General features: G+C 43.6%; 1 long non-coding RNA gene across 1 annotated transcript; it reads right to left on the reverse strand.

Moving 5' to 3' along the window:
• Positions 1-4106: 4106 nt before the first annotated feature.
• On the reverse strand, positions 4107-5361 carry LOC125886773 (uncharacterized). Its single transcript, XR_007449093.1, has 3 exons — positions 5268-5361; positions 5011-5116; positions 4107-4163 (listed from the first exon to the last, which is right to left on the reverse strand). It is a non-coding gene; the product is annotated as an uncharacterized LOC125886773 (long non-coding RNA).
• Between the last annotated feature and the right edge of the window lie 7839 nt (positions 5362-13200).

Consider the following 13200-nt stretch of genomic DNA (forward strand, 5'->3'; position numbering starts at 1 on the left):
CATTTTTTGACATTTTAACACATTTTTTGATGAAATGATTAGTCAACTAATCGAAGAAATAATCGACAGATTAGTCGACAATGAAAATAATCGTTAGTTGCAGCCCTACCCGGGAGTGCTGGAGCTCAGCACAGACAGGTCCCAAATGTTGGGGCAGAGTCATATACCTTGATTCACATGTTTTTAGCATGTATGGATGCAGATCTTTGCACCGGAAGTAGGTGATGGACTGTGTTATTTTCTTGGCTCTCTCACAGTTGGCTGGTAGTTGCGTCGAGCTAAGTGTGTCCAGTTTTGGTGGATTTTTTGATGTAGCGGGTTTAGTGTTAGTTTGGCCATCAGCAGCTAACGCTATCTCTGGATGATGGTGTGTGGGTGGAGCCCCCATGTTCGTAGTATTCCCAGAGTATTTTACTCTAATATGACACTGCCTGCAAATCCCATGTGTCATATCCAAGTCCTCCTTCTGTGTCCAAAAATCCAAAATAAGTCCAGACGTTTGATTTAAATTCCAGTGGCAGATTTCCATCTTTGTTTTGATGAACTTCTTGCCAAATGCGGCTGACTGAGACCTCTGCTGCGCTCACCAGGAAAAAAAACTCAGCCCCATCTAGTGGACCGAAAAAGCAACTGATTTTATTATTCTAGTACGAAAAGTTGTGTTAAAATGTGTATTTGCAAAAATGAATAATGTATATAATAAAAGATTGATACTTAGCGTCCGTGTATCGACACAATATTACCACACAATATATTGTGATACCATGCGGTATTGATTGTGATTGTGACACGGCCACAAGAGTGAGGGCAGAAACATGCACAGTATTGTTAGACGGTTCTGAAGTCAGCTAACCTTCAGATATACTGTCAGAATAACTCACAGTGTCTCTCTCACTGCTCTGTCTTGTTGCCACCTCCTGGTTCACTCTGTTTAGGTGTGCTGCTGCACACAGGTGAAGGGGGCGTGGCCTGTGGGAACAAAGGAGCAGGAAATTGTTTGGGGAGGGTTTTTTGATTTTGTTTGTTTGGAGGAGGAAGTGGAGGACAGTGGTGGAAGCTGGACAGCCAGCCATGGTAAAAAACTTAAGCAGACGCTTGTTGGTGGCGTTTCCTCAAACGGCTGGGGGGCGGAGTATAACCAGGGTGTAGAGAACCATAAAGACGGAACAAACTAACAAGCTAGGACCAGATTATTTTCCTGATTCCACCCCGGTGAGTTTCCTTTGTTTTACATATATATTTTCCTTTTTTGCTGTTTCCCAGTTTCTATTTTTGCATTTTGAAGGGTGGACATTGAACATTTCATCCCTCACTTAGATTACTTTCATCAAGGTAGAGTGTTTTAAGTTGAATTAAGAGGATCATTATTAAAGTGAACATTCCTCCAATTCCCTGTTCTAATTTTGGGGGCGGGGGGTAATATCTAAATAAATTATGTTTGAGTCTTATTTAAGTTTCCTTTAAGTACTTTATTTTGCTGGTGTCAGAAGGGAGCTGGTCACGATGAGTTCAGCGGTTGAAAACACCTGCTCAGATGGTAGTGATGTTGTGGGTATGCAGAGGTACTGGCGTGACAGCTTTGCTGGTCTGGGGAATCTCCCAGCGTTCACTTTCCACCAGTTTGTCAGCTTTGTGTCCAGGGATGGGGTAATGTCTGGTAAAAAGCTCTGAACCTCCTTGGGGGCGGCAGTAGCTCAGTCCATAGGGACTTGGGTTGGGAACCGGAGGGTTGCCTGTTCAAGTCCCCATCGGACCAAAAATGTGGAGCGTGAACTGGTAGCTGGAGAGGTCCTGGGCACTGCCGAGGTCCCCCTGAGCAAGGCACCAAACCCCCCAACTGATCGGAGCGCCTGTCATGGCCAGCCCACTCTGACATCTCTCCATTTAGTGCATGTATAAGTCCACTTTGTGCATGTGTGTGTTTGGACCTGTGTGTAATTGACAACAGAGTGTAAAATTGAATTTCCCCTCAGGGATTAATAAAGTATATAAAATAATTAAAATTTAAAAAAATTAAATGAAATGTCCATCCCACCGGTGGTGGAAGCTGCGGTGCACTGCTCCCCCATAAGTAGAGCCATCACAGAGGCCTGACACCTGTGGATAAGGAGTGGATCCAACGCAACTCCCAGCAAGCTTAGGCCCTGTTTAGACGACAACGCTTTCTCTAAAAACAGAAAAGTCTGTCCTTTGCGTTTTAAAAAACTTCCACGTTTATATGACGACGTTATTGAAACGATCCCCGTTCACACGGAGCCGCAAAATCAACTGGAAACGCTGTAGTATGCACGCCAGGCCAATGGGTGGCAGTGTAAATTTGCAAAGCAACACCACAGCATGACGCCATGCGCCGTCCTCTACAATGCAGTGATTACAAACCAAGACAAAGAAGACGCAATGGCAAAAGCACGCACAGATAACTTTGTCTGGACTGACGATGAGGTGGAGTCTACAGTAGATCCACATTTTGCTGGAGAAGCACTGATAAATTCAACAGGGTGAGCAGCACAAACAGAGCTCGGCATTGTTGTTGTGATGGTCGACTTTCTTGCGCATGCCTAGTGACTGGAACCGTAATGTGCATGTGCGAAAAGTCTCCGTTGTCAGAGGAACTGCATATTGCAAGTTCACATGACAATGGAGACGGTGCCGTTTCCAAAAAATTGCACTCTGGAACCCGTTTCCAAAACGTTGCGTTTTCAGGCACCCAGAATGCCGCTGTCGTATAAACGATCGGCCAAAACGCAACTAAAGTTTACCGTTTTCATTTGAAATCGTTGTCGTATAAATGGGACCTTAGATTTTCCATCCAGTCGCTGAGCAGGTGTTAAAAAAAACAGCTAGTAAGCAACACCACACTGGCAACTCACCAGTCCTCGCTGATGTAGCTGCAGGCGATGGTAACGTTATTTTCAGTCGTTAACGCAGTTCATCTATCTGTTGTCAACGTAACCTTGCTAGCAGTGCTGTCTAGTTTAGCTAGCAGTACCTGTTTGTACCTGATCTCAATGCATGAGGTGATTCATACCTTGGGATGGAATATAGAATGCTGGCTCAAGCAGATGCATCATTTCCCGAAATTCCTTGCCGTCCACTACACTCATAAGCATCATGTGTTTCTCTATAACCATATGGATTTGCTGGGTTATTTTTTCTGCAGCTTTTTGGTGCAAACACTGAGGTAATGGTGGGTTGCTGCTGCTGAGACACTGTGGAGGATCCAGCCAGCGCATTTTAAGTGTTTGCAGATGGCATTTTCTTCTTTCAGTTGGACATGGACCCACACTCACTTTGCCCACTTCACTTTCCAATGTCACCTCCGCGCTCTTCCTCTGGGGGTGTCCGCCTTGTCATAAAATAGTTAGATTGTGCTCTCTGGTTGCGAAACATTAGCCATTGATGCATATTTGAAAATACACAATTCTACTGACAGCAAGAGTCTAATAGGAGACTTTATTGATTATATGTCAGAATCAGATCTTTCTTTAATGGTGATATATTAAATTTGTGGTGCTCGAGCAAATTGTTTCTATCCCTGCTATGTACGTGTTCTTGCATGTGCGCCCCTGTGTGTGCATGCACATGACAAACAACATGAGGACCCAGTCATAGAAAAACAGCCTGAAATACAAAATATCGATCAGTGCACTTGGAGGTCTTTAATTTGAAGCCCAGTGGGTCTCTACACGACAGGGGCACAGGATTACTTAACAGTGCATGACCCACTTCACTTAGTGTTGTAGTTCAGGGGTGAAAATTTGAGACAATCAAATTATTAAACCTCACTGACATGAGGTGGCATTTTCAGGGAGACTTGATTGTACTTTATTTTTTAATTAAGATGCCAAATGTTCTGTTAAAATCTGTTTTTCTGTTACAATCAATTTGAGTCGTAACTTAGGACTTGTGTATTTGTTGTGCTGCAGTGTGGTAGACCTCAGTTGCTCCTATTTTGTTTTTGAGTGACAGAAAATGATGACTGAACCACAACAAGTCAAACTTTATTTAGACAGCACCAACATAACAAGGCCTTGGTGGCCTCAGCAGTGATGATCTGCAACATTCAACACCTCATTCCTCACAATCCCTCTGGAGTCCATTATGTTGGCTTCCATTGTTCTGTCAGGTCTGCAGGTGCAGAAGTGAAAGGCTTCTCGCTCCGACTAACAATAGAAAACACAGAAGAAGTCGTTCATTTGCTGCTCGGTCTGCAGGTGAAAAGCAGTGACAGCCAGGCTGCAGAGAAATATTGATTTGTTGTTGACAGGGTGGATTAATCAGGAGGTGTTTACCAATGACCACCAAGACTTGGACTACACCAAGAAATATACACACGTAACACAAATTTACACTCTGTCTGTTCAGATACTTTTGTAAATGGATATTTATCTTAACGTTTGGGCCTCTCGTCCACACGCAAACTGAGTTATCACCAAGATATTTTAAAACATCTTCTGAGGTGAAGATTTATCAAAACTCTGGTTATTATTTATCTGTGTGGACTGTAGGCTGTGTGAAGGCCTGTGTCCACAGAGCGTTTTTTTTATCGGCACTTCATTCCAGCGCTTCATAAAAAAACGCTCCCAGTGCTTTTTTTAAGTGATGTGCTCCACATGGGTCTCTATGACAAAAATATCTTGACACTGACGTTAGCTAGGTAGCCAATGCAACACTACATTATCAGAGGGTTGACTACACAGTCAACATCAAGCTTACAAAGCTAACAGTGATAAAAGCACAACACTTAAAGCAACATCCAGCATCCGCCTGCTGGTGACACTTAAGGCCTTTTCACACGGAAACTGTTTTTGTTGAATACGTTTTTTAAAACCGTCATTCAAAAAAAGTTACCTATCCGACTGTCATCACGCCCTTCCCATCCCTCATTTGGCACCTCAGCTGCATGAAGGGGCGGAGCTGTCCTCCACATTCTGTGAGTGGTCCACATCCTCCTCCTCGTCATCATCATCCACCCGAATATTATTTTCTGACATGTTGAATATGACTTACCTGAGTTATGAGATGATTCTGTTGAGCCTCGTTCCTCTGTCTTGTCCCAGCTGTGTCCTGCCGCCACATTTTCTTCACTCTTCGTGGTCAAACGTCTCTTAAGGCTCTGACGGAGGTGAAAAACACAGAAAATCAAACCTGTTACAAAAATTTTACTGACGGCGAAAGTTTCGGACTCAGTGCGGAAACACGATTGACAGATGTGAGGTTGTATCTATTTTTAGACATGCGACTTCAGCCAAAAAAAACAGACTCACTGTTCAGAGGCCTTTAGACAGTAGCCCTGCTAAAGAAGCTGCAGTGACGTCACCAGCGCCTTTCTGAAAAGTTCAGAGATTTTTTAACTTAAAGCGCTTGGAGCAGCTGCACAAAAAAGGTGAAGCGCTCTGAAAAAAGATAGAGAAGAGATAAGATATACCTTTGTTGTACACTCTAAACGTCTGGGTCAGAAAAAGGTAGGCACACATTAACTTATGAGAGAAAAGGGATGAAGAGAGACCTCTAAATAATTCAGCTCCTGAACAATGAACACTAAAGGAAGTTTCAGCTGGTTAAAATCTGCAATTCACCACTAGACGCCACTAAATCCCCTTAAATCTGACACCGTGAACCTTGAAGTTAGCTTCTTCGTCCTTAAATTAAACGGGAATCAGTGGTGATGAGATCTCCAGTAGGTGTTTTGAAAAAGGTGACGTTAGCCTGCACACTTCACAGCCAGACAGCTAACGCCCGAGCCACACTGCCTGCATGAGCAGCGCTGCTCAGGTGTGGAACATCTAGAGCGGAGTCTCGCCTATTTTTTTCTGTGTGACGTGTGCACACATTTACAGCAAAAAATAGTCAGTGAAAAACGTCTTTTAAAAAAAAATAATAATAATATTTAGTTTATAAAGGACAATACGCACTTACATTACTCATTCATAAAAATTAAAAGATGTGTGCACCAGATTTAGCAGAGAAGCTAATTTCCATCTCTTGGTCCTTTTGATTCTCAATTTGACATCACAACACCTGTCACTACAGTTTCAATGTTTTTATCTGTAACAGACAGGAAAAATATAAATATTTGATTTTAACTCAACACTTCCTGTTTCCATTTCATAATAAAATCCCCCCTTTTCCCCCCAAAATCTGTTCATTTGTTAACATAAGGCTTTTTATTGTGAAATATGTGCAGAATCATGTTGTGGACAATACAGTGGCTGCACAGCTTCATAAAAGAGCAAAGTACCAGCTTTCTTTTGTGGAGATACAGAAGTTACAGCAGCTCTGCAGCAGCGCCGCGGTTTTTATCCTTCTTGTGTGGATGGAGAGATCCTGTGAAAGGGAAAAATTTGGATTGCTCAGCTTAAAAAAATGTTCCAGATTGTTTGAATAACAACACAGTTTAAAGTTGAGCAATGTTTCAATCAACAAATGCAAAAACAAATCAGCACTGGCTTATCAGACATCACCTAATCAGGCTAATCACCAACAAGATTTAACAACACTGATTCCCCCGCAGCAAGCAGTGTGTCATTGTACCAGTTAAGCTAATCTTCCCTGCGATCACACCTTTTCATGCTGAATAGAGACATTTAATTTCCCTTGTTGTTGCAGAAGATTAATTGCACATTAGTCTCATTTTATTTGAATTAAAACACATCTTTCTGAGTCTCCATGGCAGACGGTTGTGTTTGAGCAGTGAACTGGCCGCTGTGTGACAATATGGGCGGGATAACTGCTGGAACAGAATAATACTCTTTGCATAAACAAACAAGGCAACAAACTAAACAGGAAAAGCGATGAACAAAGGAGAGGGCACATTTGTTCAGACGCTGGAATAATCTGAGCGTCTGGTTCTGTGTGATATGTGCTGATCCAAGAGACTAGCATATTTGTTTGTGTTTGTCTTCTCATTTGCATGGAAATATGTGTGTTTTTCTCCCTAAAGAACATCTGAGGACATCATTAAATGTTGAAAGGCATAGACATAAATTAAACATTAGCGTTTCATGTTGCCTCAGTTTGTAAACTTTGGGAGAGATTTCTTATCACAGTGCCACATCTTAATTACACCCATGTACAAGCCACTCGGGTACGTCTTGTTTCCACGAGGACTGAACGCAGAGACGATGGAAGTCAAAGTCACAGAAATGTTTGCCAACACTTGATTTGCATTATATGTGCACTGAAAATGGAAAATAGCACGCAACTGAGTGGAATACAATTATCAGGCAGCCTGATGACTTATTTATTGCTGCTGGAGAAAAAAAAAAATCAAAAACATCCTTGAATGCTCCTTCGCAGTTATTAATCACTGTGCTCGCTTTATTTTGGGACATATTCTGTGGAAATGTTCTGTTTTTTTCTCTCTGTCTCATTTTGTCTTTGGTCATTCTTCTTTGCTCAGTGAGTTCACTGCATTTCTCATAATGACTTTGAACAACATCCTCTAAAACTGGAACTTAGGGGTAAGCAAACCTAATTTAGAATCACACTGACATTTGTAATCATGCAAATTAGTGCAAACCCAGCTATGGAACATAACCTTACCCACGTATGATCTACTCCATATATCTAGATAATGATCCATCCATCCATCTATTCATCTGCTTATCAGAGGCCGGTTCGCGAGGGCAGCAGGCTGAGTAAAGCACCCCAGATGTCCCTCTCTAACACTTCCCAGCTCCTCCTGGAGGATCCTGAGGCGTTCCCAGACCAGATGAGATATATAATCCCTCCAGTGTGTTCTGGGTCCGCCCCGGGACCTCCTACCAGTTGGATGTGCTTGGAACACCTCTAAAGCAAGAAGTATACTTGCTGCGTGGCCAAACGTACGCGTTCACAGTGTGCTGCACCTGTGTGTATACTTGCTGCAGCACGGACATTCGTCAATGCAGCCAAAACGCCTGATACTGGTGGTCTCCGCTAGGGGCAGACCGCAGCACTCGGACACAGAGGTCGCTAAAAGCTAAGAAGGCGGTTACAGTGTATTTCTGGATAAACATGAACATGGACACTCTCGGAGATCGGAGATGGTATGTGCGGCCCCTTAACCAATCACATGGGGAGTTTGTTTCCCTTGTTTTACCCATGCGAGCAATTGATGAGGAAAAGCACAGGGAATTCTTCTTCTTTGGAGTTTTACGGCAGGTGGCATCCGTTACGTTGCATTACTGCCATCTTCTGGGTCTACCTTGCTCCTACATCTTTCATTCCATTATATCCTTTTCACCAGTCCAACTCCAACCTCACGTTCACAGTCTCTAGGTATACTTCGCCGCTGCTCCTTCGTATTGAAGGAGCAGCGGCGAAGGCTCTACTCCAAGCTCCTCCCCCTATCTCTAAGGCTGACACCCCAAGGAGCAAACTCATTTGCTGCTTGTATCTGCGATCTCATTCTTTTGGTCACTACCCAGAGATTATGACCATAGGTGAGGGTTGGGACGGAGATGGACCAGCTAATCGAAAGCTTTGCCTTCTGGCTCAGCTCCCTCGTCACCGTGACAGTCCTCCAAACCACTGATCCAGCTCACACGCCATTTTACCCTCACTCGGGAACAAGAACCCGAGATACTTGAACTCCTTCGCTTGAGGCAGTAACTGTCTCCCCAAACTATAGTAATGGTCATAATGATCATTCCTCAGAGATCCATTCAGCGTTGTAGGGGGGAGTGACACCATTGTCAAGCTGTTGCCAGGCAGTGCGCTGGAACCAGTGAGGAGTAATAAAACAACGGTGAGTGCTATGGACAAGATAGACGCTGCCATCAGACGTGACTTCTTAATATCGCCTGAAATTTGCTCCTCTCTAAACAAGTATTCTGGCATAACTTCACATCAGTGTGAACTTTAAATGACATTAGATACAGGCACATACGCTGGTCTTTAGTGATCGGTTAGGGACAATCAAATCCACTTCCTCCACAGAAATCAGTCAGAGTAAAGGCAATGTCAGACTGAAGATGGAGACGGAGTGTAACGAGTTGACAGATCGGTCTGATGTCAGACAAAGAAATACATTTTCTCTTTTAAAAGCTTCACATTATTTAGACAGTGGTGATGCTACTCTACCTATATGAGTTTCGCCTGAGGGTGCACAGAGTCAAAGGAAATGACAGGAGCTTTTCTTTGAGCATTGCAGCACGAGGACACCTGGCACAGTCACTGTTGGGGGGATCCAACCTGTGGAGTTCTGGGTACAGGATAATTGCAGGAAATACTGCGACCCTGAGTGGACTGAGGACCTCCAGGGCTCCTCCAGGCTGTTTCGGGAAGTTCCAAGAATAGTTCAGTTTCTCTTATTAGAAGAAACCATTACAGATAGAAGGTGTAAAAGGACTAAAGATTCACAGCTGGAGTTCCTCAGGACAAATCTTATTCAGGTTATTAATGAGGCTCTGCTGCTGTTTGAATGAATAACTGTGGAAACTACCAAGGTGCCCAATTAGATATCTTTTAAACTCATAGCTAACTTTAGCCACATGTGACTTTTGCAGTGGTGGGTAGAGTGCTGAAATCTATATTCACATAAAAGCCTGAGGTAATAAATGACTCAAAGTACAAGTTACTTTCCATTTTAATATTTTTATGGTGTGCAGTGAAAAATGATGGAAAAACAGCACTTGATGAAACTTTTATAAATTAATTAATAATGTTAACCCCTTCTGATGATTAATGAATGCATTCAAAAGACTAACAGACCAGACCAGCCACAACATTAATGTCATTATCAGAACATCAAAGATTAACATTAAACATGAAAAATTAAATACCCATAGCTAACATTAGCTTGCTAAGCTTTTTAAAAGTGAAGATCTCAGTGTTTTCCGGAGGCACAGCAGCATGTCATCTGCTGTCTTTTTTAGATTTTGGTATAAAAAGTTTGGCCAGATCTGTTCAGGGAGTGCAGGGTTTCCCCCCAGAAAAGCTGATAGGCCAGGTGGAAGATATCTTTGGCGTGGCCTGGCGTGGGCCAGTGGACACGTGTCTTCTTCGACAGGGGCCAGAAACACTTTGTTTTGATTATAATGTTAACAGTGCAGCAAAGTTAAATTGAAATACATTCTTTTATATGTAAAAAGTAGCATTTGGTCTCACACGGTCATGTAACGTGTGTTTGTTTACAGTTTAGCCCCTCCTGCCGACTATTTCTGGTATGACTTTAGAGCCTTAGTGTTTTAAGGTCCTGACACACCAAGCCGACGGTTGGCCGTCGACCAAAGTTGGGCCGTCGGTGAGCGTCTGTCGCCCTAGTTTTTGCGGTGTGTCCCGCACCGTTGGCACTTTGGCATCTGCGTCTTTTCGGCCGATTGAGCGTGTCGAGTTGGCGGTGGAGCTTGTCGGTGAGAGAGATCACTCTGATTGGCTGTTCAGGTTTTATTTTCTCGCCCCTGTAGCAAGTGAATCTGCCTGTAGTGAAACCGGGGCTAACCGGTGCTTCCTCCTCAGGCTCCACTTCACTCAGCTGCCCGACAGACCCGCTGCTTCTTCACACTTTAACCTGAATAACAAACAAGAGTTAGCTGGGAGTGGCTAGCGGAGCGTTAGCCACAGCATGACCAGAGGGAAGCACAGCCAGTTAGCCTCCGCTAGTCTCTGAGCTAGCCCCGGCTCCCCGTTTGGATTTAAACGGAGATCCGGGGCTAGCTGGGAGCAGCTAGCGGAGTGTCAGCCGCAGCATGACTGGAGGGAAGCACAGCCAGTTAGCCTCTGCTAGTCTCTGAGCTAGCCCCGGCTCTCCGTTTGGATCCAACCGGAGCACCGAGCCCTGGTTTGTTATTCAGGTTAAAGTGGGAAGAAGCAGCGGGTTTATCGGGCAGCTGAGTGAAGTGGAGCCTGCGGAGGAAACACCGGGACCGTCTGGATGTAATAGTCCGTGGAGGTGCTGCGGTGCTCGGCTGCACAGATAGGAAACCCCTCGGCTGACAGGATGTACCACTCTCTCACTCTGCTCTCTCTCACGCAGGTGCAGAACGTACGTGCTACTTGGCCGTTGGATGTAGTCTGTGTAGTGTGTTGAAATGCAACTGACACAGGGTGACATGAGGCGACGTAGACGACGCAACAGTTGGCTTTCGTAGCTGCTAGTTCTTTGATGTCGGTTTGGTGTGTCCGCACCTTTAACTTGTTAAAACAAACGTGACCTGGGTCAAAGTTCATTTCGGCCATCTTTGTTTTGAATGCATGCTGGAGAGGCTCTGTGGAGCACGGCCTGTTGAATCTGCCTTCATCTGTTTGTGTAAAGCCTTGGAGAAGCATCGTTTGTAAGTTAACTATTCCTTTATACCAGGTGACGTTACTGATGTATAAATCATGTGATTTTTTTCATTTTTTTTTACATGTGGATGATTGTGATTGCTTTGTAATGCTTTGTGTGTATATATATTACTGTCATTTCAGTTTCACAAAAGTCTGTACAGAGAGAAACATGACACGACTTTTTTCGCCTGAGTCATCATTCAGGCCTCTCAGACTTACTGTTTATCTGTATGTCTATGTGTGCACATCAGACATGCATACAGGACAGAATACACATGCACATGTAATATGATGCAGATTTGTTGTGTATTCGTGATTCATAGAGGGGCAAGATAAGATTTTGCATAGGGCCCCCCAAAAAGGGGCCCTGTTAGCTGGTGTGTCCCCTGGACTTGATGCAGCTGTCACAGGGAGAGAGACAGCAGGTTGTGATGAAGAGATCTCACTACAGCCTTCAGTTCCACGGGTGATGAAGAGGAGTCAGTTAATGTGGTTAACATTAGTAACATGATTTGTTGCAGAGTTTTGACTCCTGGACATTAACATAACATTATCATCAGCTCACTCACTGTATATGCAAACATCCGCTGCTGACATGTTTACTGTAACATTACTGTTAAATCAAACAGTCTGACGTTAGCTAACTGGTGACGTTAACATTAATATTAGCGTAAAGAGGAGGGCTGGGAGGCGAGCTCACTGTCCTACTGCTGCTGACATCAGGTGAGAGTGAAACTAAGAAAACACTGCTGAATCTGGAGTAAGATGTCTGAGTGCAGGCAACACAAAAGCAGCGAAGAGGAAAAGAGTACACGCACTAGATGTGTTCACCACAACAGAACGTTGTTTGCACACAGTTTTACTCTTGAAATACAAAATACGACGTAAAAGAGAGAAACTGATCCCTTTTCTTGGTGTCGAGCCTACCGATGCAAGGATGGATTTTCAAAATGAAAACGTAGTATCGTGAGTATTTTAGGATCGATCCGTCCACCCCTACCTTCTGCACTCAATCGCATTTAGAGCAGACTCATTGCGACGAAGGTCTAAATGTCAAATGTAGTGAAGTAAAAAGTAAATTACTAGCTCAAAAATATACTCGAGTAAAGAGAGGGAGTATGGTTAAAAGAAAAGGAACATGAAAGTGCTCGTTCCTTAAAAATTATACTTTTTCTTGTGCATTATAACATGTCACTACTCACGCCTGGACCTTTGTCACAGTTACACTCTGTTAAAAGTCATATTTATGTATATATGCATGCTTCTGCGTTCTTCCTAATAATGCAAGGCCGTTAATGTCATTATCACTAGTTTGAGTTCACACTGCCAGTGAAGACTTCTATTTGCTCGGCGGAGCATTTCTCATCCACTCCTGCCCTCTGTTACTGCGCTTTGAAGTTCACTGCTGAAAACACTTTCATCTGAAGGAGACGGGGAAAAAAAATCATGTCTTTCAAGTGTAAATTTGAAAGGGGCCAGGTGGTAATTTGTTAGTTTAGAAAATCACAAACAAAAAGGAAAGGCGGGCTTCCACATGGATGGTGGAGTCAATGTTAATTTTTGCCTGTGCTCCATTGTTTGCACCTTTTTCAGATGGAGCTGCAGAATGAGGAATCACCTCTGATCTACGTGTTGGAATATTAACATAAAAATCCTTTGGGAGGCAACATGAAATCCAATTTCTTGTGTACGGCTCATTTGAATATAAATCAAAGGGAGTGTTGATGTCTCCCTCTCACGCCTCATCCGCCCGGCTGTGGCAGTTGTCCAAACCCAAATTCAGAGAATCAGTTTATTTGCCTAACGAGAATATCGGGTCACAGATGTAACCACACGCAGCCCACAACTGCCACAATTTGTCAATCCAAAGCATCTACAGAAACCCTTGAAAATGCAAACCAGATGCATCTCACACAAATTAAGTATAATTTCTTTCCTGGAGATGTC

This window comes from Epinephelus fuscoguttatus, linkage group LG4 (genome assembly GCF_011397635.1).
Source record: "Epinephelus fuscoguttatus linkage group LG4, E.fuscoguttatus.final_Chr_v1".
Taxonomy (NCBI): domain Eukaryota; kingdom Metazoa; phylum Chordata; class Actinopteri; order Perciformes; family Serranidae; genus Epinephelus; species Epinephelus fuscoguttatus.